Below are 15187 nucleotides of genomic sequence, written 5' to 3' on the forward strand. Positions count from 1 at the left end.
TCACAAGACAACAATGACTAGTTCATATAATGGCTAATCATTCCCCGCTCATGTGCATCCTAAAGGAGGGATTGTTAGTGCATTGTGCACTACACTATGGGTCCCATTCCTTTACTTGGTCTTGGCACCAGTAGATACTTGGGAAGGGGATTAGGTTCATCCCATGTTAAACCCAATTAGGTGAATTTTACCATTTCCACTTCAAACTAAACCCAAAAGCATACCATGAGGTTCATCCAATTATCACCTACCTGTTCCTCATTAGAAATTCTCTTCCCTGCAGTCCCTTAGATAACCAAGAAATTAATACTTGAGGAGGTAGCCTCATGATAGGTATTAGATATATGTGCCACAAATTCTTTGAGTGAGCCTACTCATAAATGGTTTCCAAGGCCCATGGACAAGTAATTTCCCATCTTTCTCAAGTTTAGTGATGAAGAGTGCAACGAGGAATTGAATGGTTGAAAATGTATTGTGAATCATCAATAATTCCTTAATGTAATTCAAATGCATAATGATGAAAATTGATCATTAGGAATTGGCACTCTCCTAGTAAGGAAAGTTTTATATCATTATTTCTGAGTGGGATCTAAACCCTAGTTGTGAATAGTAGAGTAAGTTTGTAAAAGTCTCAATAGGGGAGATTGCAGTAGTAGAGTATGCTAACATCCCATTTGAGGAAGGCAGTGAGTGGAAAGGAAACTAGTAAGTTTTCAATGGAAGCAGTTCGACTATATATCAACTAAATATTGGTGAGGGTCCAATAGACAGTTATTGATTACTAGAAAATTATCAAAATATTACACTTTGACTCAAATCAAGAGTCACATATAAAATTGTCATTGGCTGATGGAGGTTGTGATATAATGCTTTAAGATATGAATTCATCTATTCAACTAGGCATCAAATAAGATTCAACACTCTATCATAGATTATCAAATGATGGGGGCACACAGAGATATAAGGGATATGAAAGAAGAGCAGTCACAAACCTTTACCAATAACACAAAATCTGAGTTATTCAAGTTGATAGATGATAATATGATCATAGAATTGACTAAAGATTTAATGATATCAAGATTACTATACTGCTCATGGGGATGATTCACTCTTCATTGCAAAAGCTTACTACCACACCACAACTACTCTTTGCTAGTTGGGTAATGGACATGATGCTCTCTCAAGTGTGAGCATTAGTAGGAATATGTTTGAAATGATTATCAGAAACTTGTTGTTAGAGAGGACTGATCATATTGTGGAGCTTTTTGAGGGAAGTGGATCAAATTGGAGGTTGGAAAAAAATGGAACCCCTGGCAAGCTTAGTAGTTTTGAGGAAGTTCTCTTTGCTAGCAATGATATGCATGATACACCAATAATAATTGCTCTTCAATATGTTATTCATGAGAATGATTACCTTGTGCATATGGCCTTTTTTGACTTGACAAAGATAACTTTAGGCATCGCCAAGTTTCTTGATGACAACCAATACTCAAACTTGGAATCTTCTATGATAGCTCTTGGTTGTAGGAAATGCTTGTTACCTCTAAGCAGTGGAAAGTCCACTGATAATAAATGCCTGCATGATGTATTGGCAAGTTGTAATGTTCTCTTAACTAAAAAGAAGAAATCTGATTTCAAGTCTAGGGATGTTGATCAAGATCTTTGTCACCTTGTAAAGGTTTATTTGAGTCATTGAAGGACATAGTTGCAAGTTTAGAGTCTACCAATGGAGCTTTGGGGGCCCTCCTCTCTTACATAGATTTTCTTGCAAATGACAAAAATTATGGAAAGTTTACCATTCAACATTATCACATAATTAGATTTATGTGGCTAGATGCTACAAATTTATGAGCATTGAATGTTCTTGAAAGTACAACAGATGTGAACAAGAACTTTAGTTTATTTGGATTGATGAATAGGACATGTACTGCTAGCATGGGGAAGAGACCATTGAATAGGTGGCTTAAGAAACCTCTCTTAGATGTAGAAGAGATCAAGTGTAGACTAGATATGGTGCAAGCATTTGTTGAGGATGCAACATTACACCAAGATTTAAGACTTCATCTAAAAAGAATTGTATATATTGACTAACTTGTGTAGAAACTGGAGAAGGTTAGGGCCAATCTACAAGATATTGTAAAGCTCTACCAAGCAAGGACCTTTAAGTTTTAATGTATTTGATTTTTTATACTATGCATTTGCAATAAACATGGTTTGTGTTTTTTCTCTTCTATGATCACATGGATACTTTTGCATTGAATTATGTGTTTCTTTCACAACAATGATATTGTGATTTTGAATTGACAATTTCTTTGTACCTAAATTTATTTGTGTGTTGTGCAATTGTACTTTTTGATTAAATGGTATATTTTTTCATCTATGATTGTTCTTAGCTATCATGCTAAGCTTGTAGTTAGTAGATATCACATATTTTACAAGATGAGAACTATGGTTTTCAAGCACTTAAACTATTTTTGGATTGTTTTTGTTAACTATAGTTATTGTATATGTGACATACAAGCATACAAATTCTTGTAATCAAAAGTTCACTCAACTCATATCAAGGGGAATTTTCTTTATTGATCAAGGAAAGATATTTGGATGCCTTTGAACTCTAGATAGATGAAGAGCATTTGACAAAGTTTACAACACTTGTGGAGGCTGTTGTTGATCTCAATCAACTTGAAAATGGAGAGTACATGATCTAAGCTGGTTATGATCCTAGTCTAATGATACTTAAGAGTGAACTAGATGAAGTGGAAGAAAAAATTCAAAAAGAACATCATAAAGCAATAGATGATTTGGATATTCCTATTGACAAGGCTTTAAAACTGGACAAAGGCACACAATTTTGACATGTATGTAGGATTACAAAGGAAGAGGAACCAAAAGTACGGAAGAAGTTGAATACATAGTATATAATATTAGAGACACGGAAGGATGGAGTCAAATTCACAAATGCAAAACTTAAGTGACTTGGGGAGCAATATATTAAGTTATCAGATGAATATTTGAGTAGTCAAAGACAACTTGTTACTTCTGTGGTATAGATAACAACAACATTTAATGTGGTAAGTATTTTTAAGTCTATTTTAAACCTTATTTACTATTTAATCTTTGTGAGAAATAATTCTATACTATTCTTAATAAAAATTTCTCTGATATTGTGTGTTCTTTTTAAATATATTTATGGCTTTAACTCATATGCCCTCACTCGTTGTTGAGTCCTAACTATTTTTATCTAAAGTCCTCAAAGCTTATATGATTACTTCAAATAATAATGGCTAGGTTAAGCTATTGCTTTTGCATGCTTATTGAATCTTCCAAAAAGAATGTATTATTACAGGAAAACTAATTTTTTTGTAGATGATGATTGATTTGAATTTTTCTTAATGCTAGTTGGATGATTTTGTATGGGTATCAAGTAATGCTATAAGACAAGTTTTGAATGAATTGGTTCTTGAACTCATAGGCCTTTGATAGCATACAATGACAGCCTATGTTAACATTTAAGTATTAACTCTATGCTTCATATTTCTTTAGGAATTTTTCAAGATTGTATAAGTAACGGAAAGGTCAGGGTTCCTCATGGTAATATTTTTTCTAGCAATGACCTGAAAGCGGGGTTACATTTTTGTTTGGTTTAAGATAGCTCCTTTACCCCTTTATGACATCTAACTAAAGGACCATTTGTTATACCATTCATCATTGGAAATGGGGTAATTTTATTTTAGTTAAGTACATAAGTGTACATGTAGACTATATGTTGTTATAAAGCAATATGTCTCGGGAAATCTAAGCTCATTTTTAAGGATGACTTAGTATAAGATAGCAACATGACCTTAAGTTCTGGCCCTATTTCTAAATTTCATGCCCCATTTCCAATTGTCATGCTCCATTTTGGTTTTTCACTACTCCTTCTATTTTGTTTAGACCATTTTTTGTATTCTGTATATTAATGGAGATGCTCTACTCTTAAGTAGAGCTTGAGAGCCCATTGCATCATATCCAGTGTAAAGAAAATTGATTTTGAAGTTGACAGTTTGGTTTTTTGAATCTTGAAGTGCTAAATTAATAATAGTTGTAACATGTTCTGTATATATCAGCAATATTATTAATGTTACTTATCACTTCCTTTATGAATAATTTGAAGTGTTCCAGAGATTTCTTCATCAATATTAATTCAGAATTATAGTTTCATATGATTAATTTGTTATGCTGCATGTAGATTTTTGAAGTGATTGCCAGTATACTTTCTAAACTAGATGTTTTGCTTAGTTTTTTTGATCTTGCTATGAGCTGTCCAACACCATATGACGCTAGATATCACTTCACCGATAAATTCTTGTCAAAAGAATATGTTTTGAATTTTATTTTTCTTATTTGAATTGTCTCTAAAATTATGTTGGCTATACCTCGTTAAATAAAATATATGTTTTCCATGTCTTCAAGTTATTAGGAGGAAGGGGACATTATACTTAAGGGGAGCAGGCATCCTTTTGTTGAAGCTCAAGATGGTGTAAATTTCATAACAAATGATTGTTGTCTTGTGAGTTGTGTAAACATGATTTAGATGAATGCCTACTTTTTCATCTTTACTTTCCTTCATTATATCACAATAATATTATTATCTTTTTAATAATGTTAATCATATGGCTATTTTCTAGGCGAGGGGTAAAAGCTAGTTCCAAATCATCACTGGACCAAACATGGGAGGTAAATCAACTTTCATTAGGTAGGTATGGTGTTTTATTTCGACTATGGCACTCCATATTGTTTATTTTCCTTTACATCACCCTACTTAGTATGTTTTCAATTTATATGTTTTATTTTAAAAGTGAACTGAGTCAAATTCAACTAGATATTTTAAAATTCTGTGATTTTTTTTTGGTCTAGATATTGTTCGATCTAGCACTGTAGGGCCTAGACACTAAGAATTGCCAAAGTTGATAGTATCTTTATGTGAGCAATTAAGGATTATTGTGGCTTTAGCCTTAAACTGTAGTTGCATCTCGGTGATTCTACTCTTGTTTTCTATAAAGAAATCTAGAAGTTTCTTGTTATCTGCTATAATTTGGTGGTGTTTGGAGTCATTTAGTTCTTTATCTTACTTGCATGATCCTTCCTTTCAAAAGTAACCAGACCTTATAATTCTCTTAGCTCTTGCCCAATCTCTAGAATCTACAGTGAATGTTGTTCTTACTTTAAGTTCTTGTGGGAATAATCACTATTTTCAGTTGTGCTGATCATGTCATTTTTTGTTCCTCTCCTTGTTTAGTTTGCTCATTTCTCACTTCTACTCTCATTCAAGTTTTTTAATGTTGGGTCACTTCCTTTGTAATCTATTTCTAAGTAATATTTTCTATTAAGCCAATAAAAAATATACTATAATTTCATGTAGAATGGATCTTATTTCCTTAGGGTGATCACCAGCTCAAGAAAATGTAAGGGTGCAAGGTTCCAATAAATTTTTTTTAGAGAGCACATTGAGGAGAATGTTCTTCTAATGAAGTTCAAGTAGTTACAAATGTGACCTATATTCATAGAGAAACCAAGTAAATTGGTTGTGTCCAACTACATGGACATCTAGTGTACCCTTTATCAGGTGTATGTCATGAGATTAAGGACATTGGTGAAATTCAATGGTTCAAGAAGGTAGTGGCAGAGAAAAAGGAGGTGTGCATGCTTGCGTGTAACCATCATAACTCCTTGACATTACTTAAATCCTTTTTGATGAAAGAATTCCTCAATCCAATTGAGATCTGGTATGTTTCCTACTTCATTTTTTGAAGAAAATGATTAAGTTGTAGAAGTTCTTGAAATTTATAATCAAGATAAAATATTGGACTAGGAGTGAAAAGTTCAAGGCAAGGGAAGGAAATGTGTTAACAAGGTTTTGGTTAGCAATGTGTTTGGATCAAGTTTGAGTTAATTAGGATTTGTGTGCAACTTTCCATTGGCATTAGATTTGGGGATTCTTAAAGCTGCATGTACAAGTGCCTTGTTAACATGTTTACCCAAAATAAAGCTACAATTCATGAGAGTGACCCCACCTTAGAAGCCTAATACAACAATATTTAGTAGAAGTGAGATAAATTGAATAGACATTGACCAATGACAACATATGTAGGGAATCCAAAATGATGTGCAAAAAAGCCCAATAGAGATGTTCCCATTGATAACAGTGAAACAAAGAAGAGCCTTATAAAGACCTCCAAATAAATTAGCATATACAGAGAGGGCCAGCAAGGCACACAAAAGGCCAAATATGTGGTGTTGAATATATAAACCTTGAATATTTTTGCATCCACATGACATTCACCTTCTCTACCGAGTATTTAGATCCTTTCCTACAAAAAAGCGTAGACTAACATATAACTTCGGCCACTTTGTTAAGAGGAACATAACCTATCTCTTGAAAAGCAAAGAAGCATGTGTTCATACACAATGCCTTGAATATCATGCATTGAAAGACATCCTAGTATGGGTATAGCCTACCAACATAATAGAATGTAGAGTCAAAGAAGCCAATACAACTTGATAAGAACCAAGATGTGCAACCAATCGAGGCCCCATTCTAGAAAGTGTGTGACTTTGAATCCCAAAGTTCTAACAATGAGTAGCTACCAAAATATCCATTGGATGATGCCTGTACTTTCTAATCCAGTGACTTAATGTTCCCACTAGCTATGTATCATGCATAATGCAACAATTATTTTCTTGCATATTTCTATAATTATTACTATCAATTTATCAGATGGATTTCAAGTTCAACTGATTTTCTTACACTTGAACACTTCAACTTCTTTTGATTTCTTCAAGCTATGGTTAGGTATTTAAAAAATATTTTTATTTTGAAAATTTAAGTACATATACATTGTATATGATGCATTAAATGAAGGTTGCTAAGTCCCTCATCCATAAAAAGAAAATCCTAGAATTGGTCTCCCAATCATAAGATAAAAAATGAACAACTCCTCCATTACAAAATTGAAATCTTGAAATCTAAAAACTACTATATACCTATTATAATAACTTTAGTTACCTTTTTTGCTACAATATCACTTGTATAAACCAAAACTAGGCAATATAGCTGATAAGACACCCTTAATATCAAAGTTTTGATGACAGTTACATGGCACCAATACCATCCCGTTGGAAGGGAATATGTCAGGAAGGAGAGTTTTTTAATACATCACATTGCAACAGGTTTTTTGTATATCTCAGGCATCTCATTATTCAAAAAGTCCAATGTATAGGGGGTGAAGTTTATTCAATGGATCTTGTAATTTTTTAGATTATTGCTAGGGTTAGCTTCAAATATTTGTGAAAATACTATAGTTTTGTTTTAGGCCTAGATGTTATGTAGGCCAAGCTTCACAAATTCATACTTCATGAGTTTCACCCAAAACTATGGATTTGTCCTTAAATAGTTTTATTCATCTCTTCTTTTAAGTAGTCAAATTTTGTCCTAACACATCCATTATTAACTAAAGCTTATGGTTCAGGAAGATCATTGGTGCAGGTTGGTATATTAAAGCATATGAAGCTAAATTTAGGCTACTAAATAGGAGCAACATAAAAGAGTTTTTGTCACCTCGTGATGCATTAGGTCATGGACCTCATACTTCTTCAACAACATTGGGTAATTTGGTAGATAATGTGATCTTTCTCGAGCTAGCTCTAGGATCTACAAGGCGGGGTGCCCCATCAACTTACATTGCAACATATAAAGTATGCTAGGCTACTGGTGATTGTAGTTTAGCTGACATACTTGCAACATTTGATGATGCAATTCATGATGGTGTGGATGTTCTCTCTATGTCTCTTGGATCACCACCTCCATTGGATGCTTATTTTGATGATGCAATTGCTATTCGGTCATTTCATGCTTTGGAAAAAGGAATTGTTGTAGTTTGTTCAGCTAGAAACTCTAGACCTTACTTGGATACAGTTACAAATATAGCTCCTTGGTTAATCACAGTAGTAGCAAGCACAATTGACAGAAGTTTCCCTACTGCATTGACTCTTGGAAACAATCGAACCTTCAAGGTTAAACACCCATTCTTCTCTATTTAGAAAATTGTGTAAGATGTTTAATATAGTTGGATCATTTGTACTTAGTATCAATAATAAGAGATTTCCACAATCTGGATTGTATAGAGAAAGCTGTCTCTGGATTAAATTGCTTACATAATTTTTGTACCCCACTTTGTGATTCATAATATCTTGATGATGAATCATGAAATCTGATCTGAAAGATCGATACAAAAAGCTTGTACACAATTTAATTTTAAAACCAAATTTCTTTCTCCACTGATTTAGTAAGTTAAAGTTTCATGGCATTACTATAAGGCATATTTTTTCCTACATGGTCAAGCATTATATACCAAAAAGCATATGGGGAAGTCGTATAGCCTTGTTTATGCAGAAGACATTGCTTCTAGGGATGCTACTACCTCACAAGCTAGATATAACTTCTAACATTTATTGCTAACTTTCACCTTGAATGAAGTAATGGTTCTCATAGGAAGTAATAAATCTGTAGGACTTGTGAAACAGACTGTCTTAATGCTACTTTAGCAAAAGGTAAATTTGTTCTATGCTTCCAAGCTAGAACACAAAAGCCAAGCAGTGCTGCAACACGTATTGTCTACAATGCCCAAGGAATTGGAGTGATCTATCCTCATATTAGAACCAAGACTATAGTTTCTTCCCCTATTATTCCATGTCTACAAGGGGATTTTGAAGTGGGCACTAGTATTCTTTCCTACATATAGACATCAAGGTAAACAATTGGTAATTTCTACAAAGGAAACAAGGTAGCTATCACCCTACATTTGCAAATACAAGATTTTTTAAAAAACACTTTGACTAAAAATGCCCTGATATTGATACTCTACAGATCTCCTCCTTTGAGACCAGATGCTACATAGACAGCTATCAAGAAGACACTTGCTCCACAAATTGCATTTTTCTCCTCTAGAGGACCTAGCTCTTTGTCTCCAACAATATTAAAGGTAAGCAATTGCAATCTGCCTGCCCTTTTGCAATATGATTCATTTACTATGGATCTAATTTTACTGGTGCACATTATATCAAATGATAATGTCTCCTTTCAATAGTGAAACAATGCTGCAAAACAAGAAATTTTTGAATGCCTCTTAAACTTAACCTTAGAGATTATTTAGTACACATATTATTCTTCTTGTTAAATATAATTATAAAAGCACCATACAATTTGAGTGAAATAATTATTTGCAACTTTGGGGTCATTATAAGACAACATAACCAAATAGAAATGGAAATCTCCATATTGATGAAAGCTGCAATGAATGTATTCCCCTACTTTGTTATTGAGTTGAATAATCATGTAAAAAAAATCTTATGTCTGTTTCTCATCTATGTTTTATGGTATGCCATTTACACTTGCTTTTAATTGCATATGTTTGACTTTCATAAGCAGGCTTCTTGAAACACACCTCTCATGGATGTACTTTCAACATAGAAGCCAAGTCTGGAAATGTCTGTTGTGCATTTAGTTTATCCTTCACCTTAGATGTGTTTCCTAGAAACCAAGCCTTTTCTCTTGTATTCGAATTTGAAATTTCACAAGCAATTTGGGTATTATAAACATTGAATATTGATCACACTATTTAAGATCTATTTCTCATCCCACAACTTCTATATTTTTGGTTCACGTGTTATTGAATTTCTTTAAGGGTGAATCTTGTCTGAGGTAAGTCAATTATATGCTTGTACTCATTTTCATCTTTAGTTTTACTTTGAGATGTTTTATGTGTTGTTTCCATGTCACCGTTGATATAATAAATACTGTGGGACCCATCTTTATTTAGATTGATTTTCATAAAGGACTATCTTCCTAATGTTGGTTGTTTCAAAATTCCATCGCATATATTATACTCTTGAATGGATTCAGAATTGATTATTTAATAATAATTTTAAATTAGAAGTAAAATCATTTACTTATTGGAAACAATTTGATTTGTCTTTATTCTTGACAGTCATATCTTATTGTTTAGTGCGTATGAGAATGCTTTGTATTAAAAAATGGAGTCTCATGTATAAAGGATGTATTTGAGACAACATTGACCTTGTCTAGGGTTCTGTGTTGAATATTTCTTATTTTTAGAATGGGTTTGATAAAGTTTAATGAAGGAAAAAACATGTGTATTGTTGGGAATATACACTGCTACAAATTCCATAAATATTACTCTTTATTTCTGCTATCAGGGGCCATGCACTATTTAGTCAAAGGTGAATGTGTCATTATTTTATAAAGAGAGTCATATCAGTTCTTGGAGCGTGAGTGAGGAGCTTGAGATTTGGCTAACTATGATTCTTCTTATCATGTGTGTACTGAGTGAGTATCCATTTGGGTACACGTCTTCTATATATCCAGCTCTTGGAGAATATACTTTTTTTTTTATGAATGAGTCAAGTCAAGCATATGATGTAGTAAGAGCAGATATATAGAGATAAGAAGTTTATTGCAGACTGAGAGGTGAAAATATACATTAAAGGACAAATGAATGAGCTGTGTGATAGATATTATTTGATGTTGTGCATTTCATTGCAATTGAGATGTTGTCATTAAAGATGATATTTGCAGTGCAACATTCATTTTTTTGTTATTACTGATAAAAAAGGGGTGTTATCTAAAATGCTGAGAATGTTCTGAAAAGTAGTATTAAGTTCTACATTTGGGTTGGTGCTTGCATTTGTATGCTGGGTTGTTGATGCCCATTTTTCATTTTGGCTAATAAAAGGCTTTTGTATGTTGTAGTTTTTTACCCATAAAGGTTTTACGTGAATAAATTAATGTATGCATCTTTATGCTTATTCTCTTTAGTCTTTAATACTTCATGTTGTTTAATGTGCATTCAAAAGCTCTAACAGTTCTGAAATACTGATTCATGCCCATAACAAAGATGAAGACTCACATAGGGGATAGGAACCCACAACAAAGATGAAGACTGTTTAATTTTTTGACTCACATAGGGGATAGGACCCCATAACAAAGATGAAGACCATCGATCTATGGTGCAAGTTAATCAGTGATGAAGTGAACAATGAAGAAGTGCCCTCTCCACAGCCCTTACAACCACAATATTGACCTCGTAGAGGTTAGAAACCTTATATTAATTGGTGGCTTTGACCCCAAAAAATTTGGTTGCATCACTCACATAATTGATGGTGCCCTATGCATAAAAGTCCATTTGTTCCATGTTGTATCAAGCAATTATTTCTTATCCAAGCCATTTAATTTGCAACCTTTTAAATCTCTACAAAGATAAAGTTGGAGCAGGAGAATTTTTCTTCTCAAAGGTGTCCTCTGATTGTAAAGTGTCCATTCCATTATTTGTTCAACAAACAAGACATATCTAGTTCAATAGATAATGGAATGGATGCTTTACAATTAGAGGACACCTTTGAGAAGAAAAATTCTCCTACTCCAACTTTATCTTTGCAGAGATTTAAAAGGTTGCAAATTAAATGGCTTGGATAAGAAACAATTGCTTGATACAACATAAAAAAAAATTGACCAAACATTGGTGGAAATTTCAACCAATTCTTGATAATTTTCTACCAAGACTTGGTCAAAATTTTCACCAATTATAAAAAAAATTCGACCAAACATTGGTGGAAATTTTGACTAATTCTTGATAGTTTTCTACCAAGACTTGGTCAAAATTTCCACCAATTTAAAAAAAAAATTCGACCAAACATTGGTGGAAATTTTGACTAACATTGACAACTTAGAGTGAGCAAAAATTAAAAAATTTTGACAAATGTATTGGTCAAAATTATAACAAATTGCTTGGTCAAAATTTTGACCAACATGCGTCAAAATTTTGACCAATAATCATCAAAAATTAAGTTTAAATTTAGAAGTGAATGCATGCATGGATATGAATGTTTTATGGATTCACTAAGCTATGAAATTTTTTATTTATACATTTGGACCTTGGATAATTGATTCACACCCCCTCCCCCCCCAACCCCCCCCCCCCGCACCCCCCAATAATTCTAAAGTATTCCAACAATATTAATTATTATATGCCTAAAGTTTAGCTTAAGTAAACTAGAGATAATGAGTGACTTAATAAATAAATCAAAATGATTTAATAAATAAGGCAATATCTTATTACTCTTAACAACCCCCCTTAAGATAAACTTAGAGAGTAGCTAAAAAACTAGAAACTACTACTAAAAGCAAATTGGGTCCCAACAACAAGGCCGGATGAGGTACCCAAGCACCCACATCAAAAAAATTGTACTCCAAAAAGAGATGGAAAGAATGTTCTAGAAGATAGGAACAAAAGGATGATCACGAATAACATAACTAAAGCATGAAGTTGCAAACACTACCAAATTGCTAATCTGAAGAACCTCCATTGTATAGAATATGACCAATAGAAAAGAAAAAGCTAAAGAGCTGATCAATTGAAGATGAAAGGTATCTTCATGGCCTCCTAAAATAGGAATGAAAGAATGTATATATGGTAAATGACCCATCTCACTGAAATGCATAAGTATCCAACCACTACAATTGCCTAGTACATAGGATCAAATACTAAATACATAGCTCACTCCATCGAACCAAGAAAGAAATAAAACCAACATAACCCCCCTATAATGCTAAGAGATAAGACATGGACACTAAAACTCAATGCAATATCTCCTGCAGAAAGAACAAGGAACATTGAGAGTGCAAAAGAAGTACAAACAACTATAATGGCATGTGTCATTGACACATCATGGGGCTAATGTCGTGGAAGAAACACTCACTTGACAAAGGAAGATGGTGAATATGGCCAACATGAAACCCACCAAGGCACTTTATAATGTAGTGCAAGTACAACAAAACACAAATATATGCAAGATTCCAAAATGCAATAAAATGGCACTTTATCTTAGTGCATTTATAAAAATACTACAAAAAGGATGTAAGAAAAGATCAAAAGAGACATAAGAATGATAAAATAGCTGGTATAACCAATGAAAAATAATCTAAAACAATAAAATTGATCCCCAGACCTGAAACAACCAAGATATCCATCAGAATGTAGAAAAACAAAAAATTGAATGGGATGTGCTTGGAGTAGAATCTTGAAAATAAAATGTCTCAAAATATGTCTCTCAAAGTGAAAAATAAAACTTTTGAATTTGATAGCCAAAATAGGCCACCAAATAAGATAAAAAATCTAAATAAACTGCACTATCATGATGGGCTCATAATCAACTTTTTGACACTTCTTTCGGATAAAAAAATGGAGTTTGGATGAGCAAGTTATGACCAAAAAACCACATGCAAGTCAGTGCTGGTAAAAAAATTCTTTTTTACCTTGGGATTTGCATAAAAAAACCTCAAAAAGTGTGTCCAACAGTACTAAAAATTACCTTGAGAAGCGTGCTAGTGTCATACCAAAACTATCTCGATTTGCATGCCCTAAAATCTCAAATTTTTATTCCAAAAATCATAAAATCATTGCCTCAAAAATGTGCCAAAAAACTCAATTTTCAAAAAAATTCATTTGTGTACCCCAAAATGTTGATTTTTCGTGCAAAAAATCTTGATTTTTGTGCCAAAAATACAAAATCGTCGCCTCGAGAAATGTCCTAAAATCACAATTTTTGAAAAAATCTCAATTTGAGTGCCACAAAATATATAAAATTGTTGCCTCAAGAAATGTGCCAAAATTTTTTGATTTTCAAATAAAATCTCGATTAGCATGCTAGAAAATCTAAAAATTACTGCTGTGAGAAACAAACCAAAAATTAGACAATCGTCACCTCAGGAAGCATGTTGAATTTGGGAGAAAACATTTTAGCCTCAAATTCCAACTTTTCCCAAATTGGACAAATTTTATATGAAAATAATAGGGGTTTTTGGGTGCTCTAAGCACAACGGTTATATCTGTTTGGGCTCAAAGTGCACCAAAAAATGGCAACCCCCCAAATCCAATACAACAAAACTTTGAAAAATAAAACTGTCTAAACAAAAAGCATAGATTTGAAAGCCAAGACAAACTTCTCGTAAATAGAATAGGGGCATAGAGATTTGAATCTCTAATACCATGTTGAAGTTGATGAAAGATCAGCTCCCAAGAATCACCTGCATGCAAACACCTGTCACAGAAAGAGAGAAGCAAAATCTATGGAGGTTGGAATTCCCAGATCCATAGATGAGACATTCTTGATGAGAAAAAAAAGAGATTTCTATTATCAAAAGTGAAATGAAAAATTACAAAGAGATCAATCCTTATAAAAGGAGGTCAAAACCCTAACAGAGTAAAACCTAGGTTGCATGATAATAATTAATAAAAGAATTAATTATTATATGCCTATAGTTTAGCTTAAGTAAACTAGAGATAATAAGTGACTTAATAATTAAATCAAAATGATTTAGTTAATAAGGAAATATCTTATTACTCTAAAAGATAGAAGAACAACCATTGTGGAAGCTATACTTTGATGGATCCTATACCTTCCATGGGTCAGGAGCAAAGAAATTATTGGTTACCCCTCAAGATGACTACATTCCCAAAGCATTCAAGCTATGATTCCAATGTACCAACAACATCTCAGAGTATGAAGCTCTCATTGCATGACTTAAAATGGAAATCAAATGGAACATAACAGAGCTATAGGTCTTTGGAGTTTTGCAACTAATTATCAAATAGGTGCTTGAGGAATACCAAAAAAAGGACGACAAGCTACTACCCTACAAAAAATTGGTTTATCAATTAAAGAAACATTTCACCTAGATCCAATTCACATAGGTACCAAGGTTGCAAATGCAATAGCTACTATCAGTTTGCTCTTGGAAATTCCCCAGGAAGCTACATGAGCCTGCATACCAGAATAATGAATCAACATGAGTATGCATCTTGATTTGTCCACAATCCCCATAATACTGCAACATTCATGCTTATCTAAAAAATGGTATCATATCCCCTCACCTCACATGAAACCAATGTTAAAACCTCATTTGTAGAGCATCCCACTACACAATCATAGCCAAGACCCTATATCATCAAGGTTATCATGATACTCTCTCTAGGTGTTTAGATCAAAATGAGGCTACCTTGGAATTAAAAGAGCTACATTCTAGACTTTTTGGTGCTTGCATGAGTGGTATAGTTCTAAAACAACAAATATT

The 15187-nt window shown here is 33.1% G+C and overlaps 1 pseudogene; it reads left to right on the top strand.

Moving 5' to 3' along the window:
* Window positions 1-15187, top strand: part of LOC149555422 (DNA mismatch repair protein MSH2-like) — a 59391-nt pseudogene that overhangs the window by 30577 nt on the left and 13627 nt on the right.

Source organism: Cupressus sempervirens, chromosome 5 (assembly GCF_028749045.1).
Source record: "Cupressus sempervirens isolate cs-2001-9-10 chromosome 5, ASM2874904v1, whole genome shotgun sequence".
Taxonomy (NCBI): domain Eukaryota; kingdom Viridiplantae; phylum Streptophyta; class Pinopsida; order Cupressales; family Cupressaceae; genus Cupressus; species Cupressus sempervirens.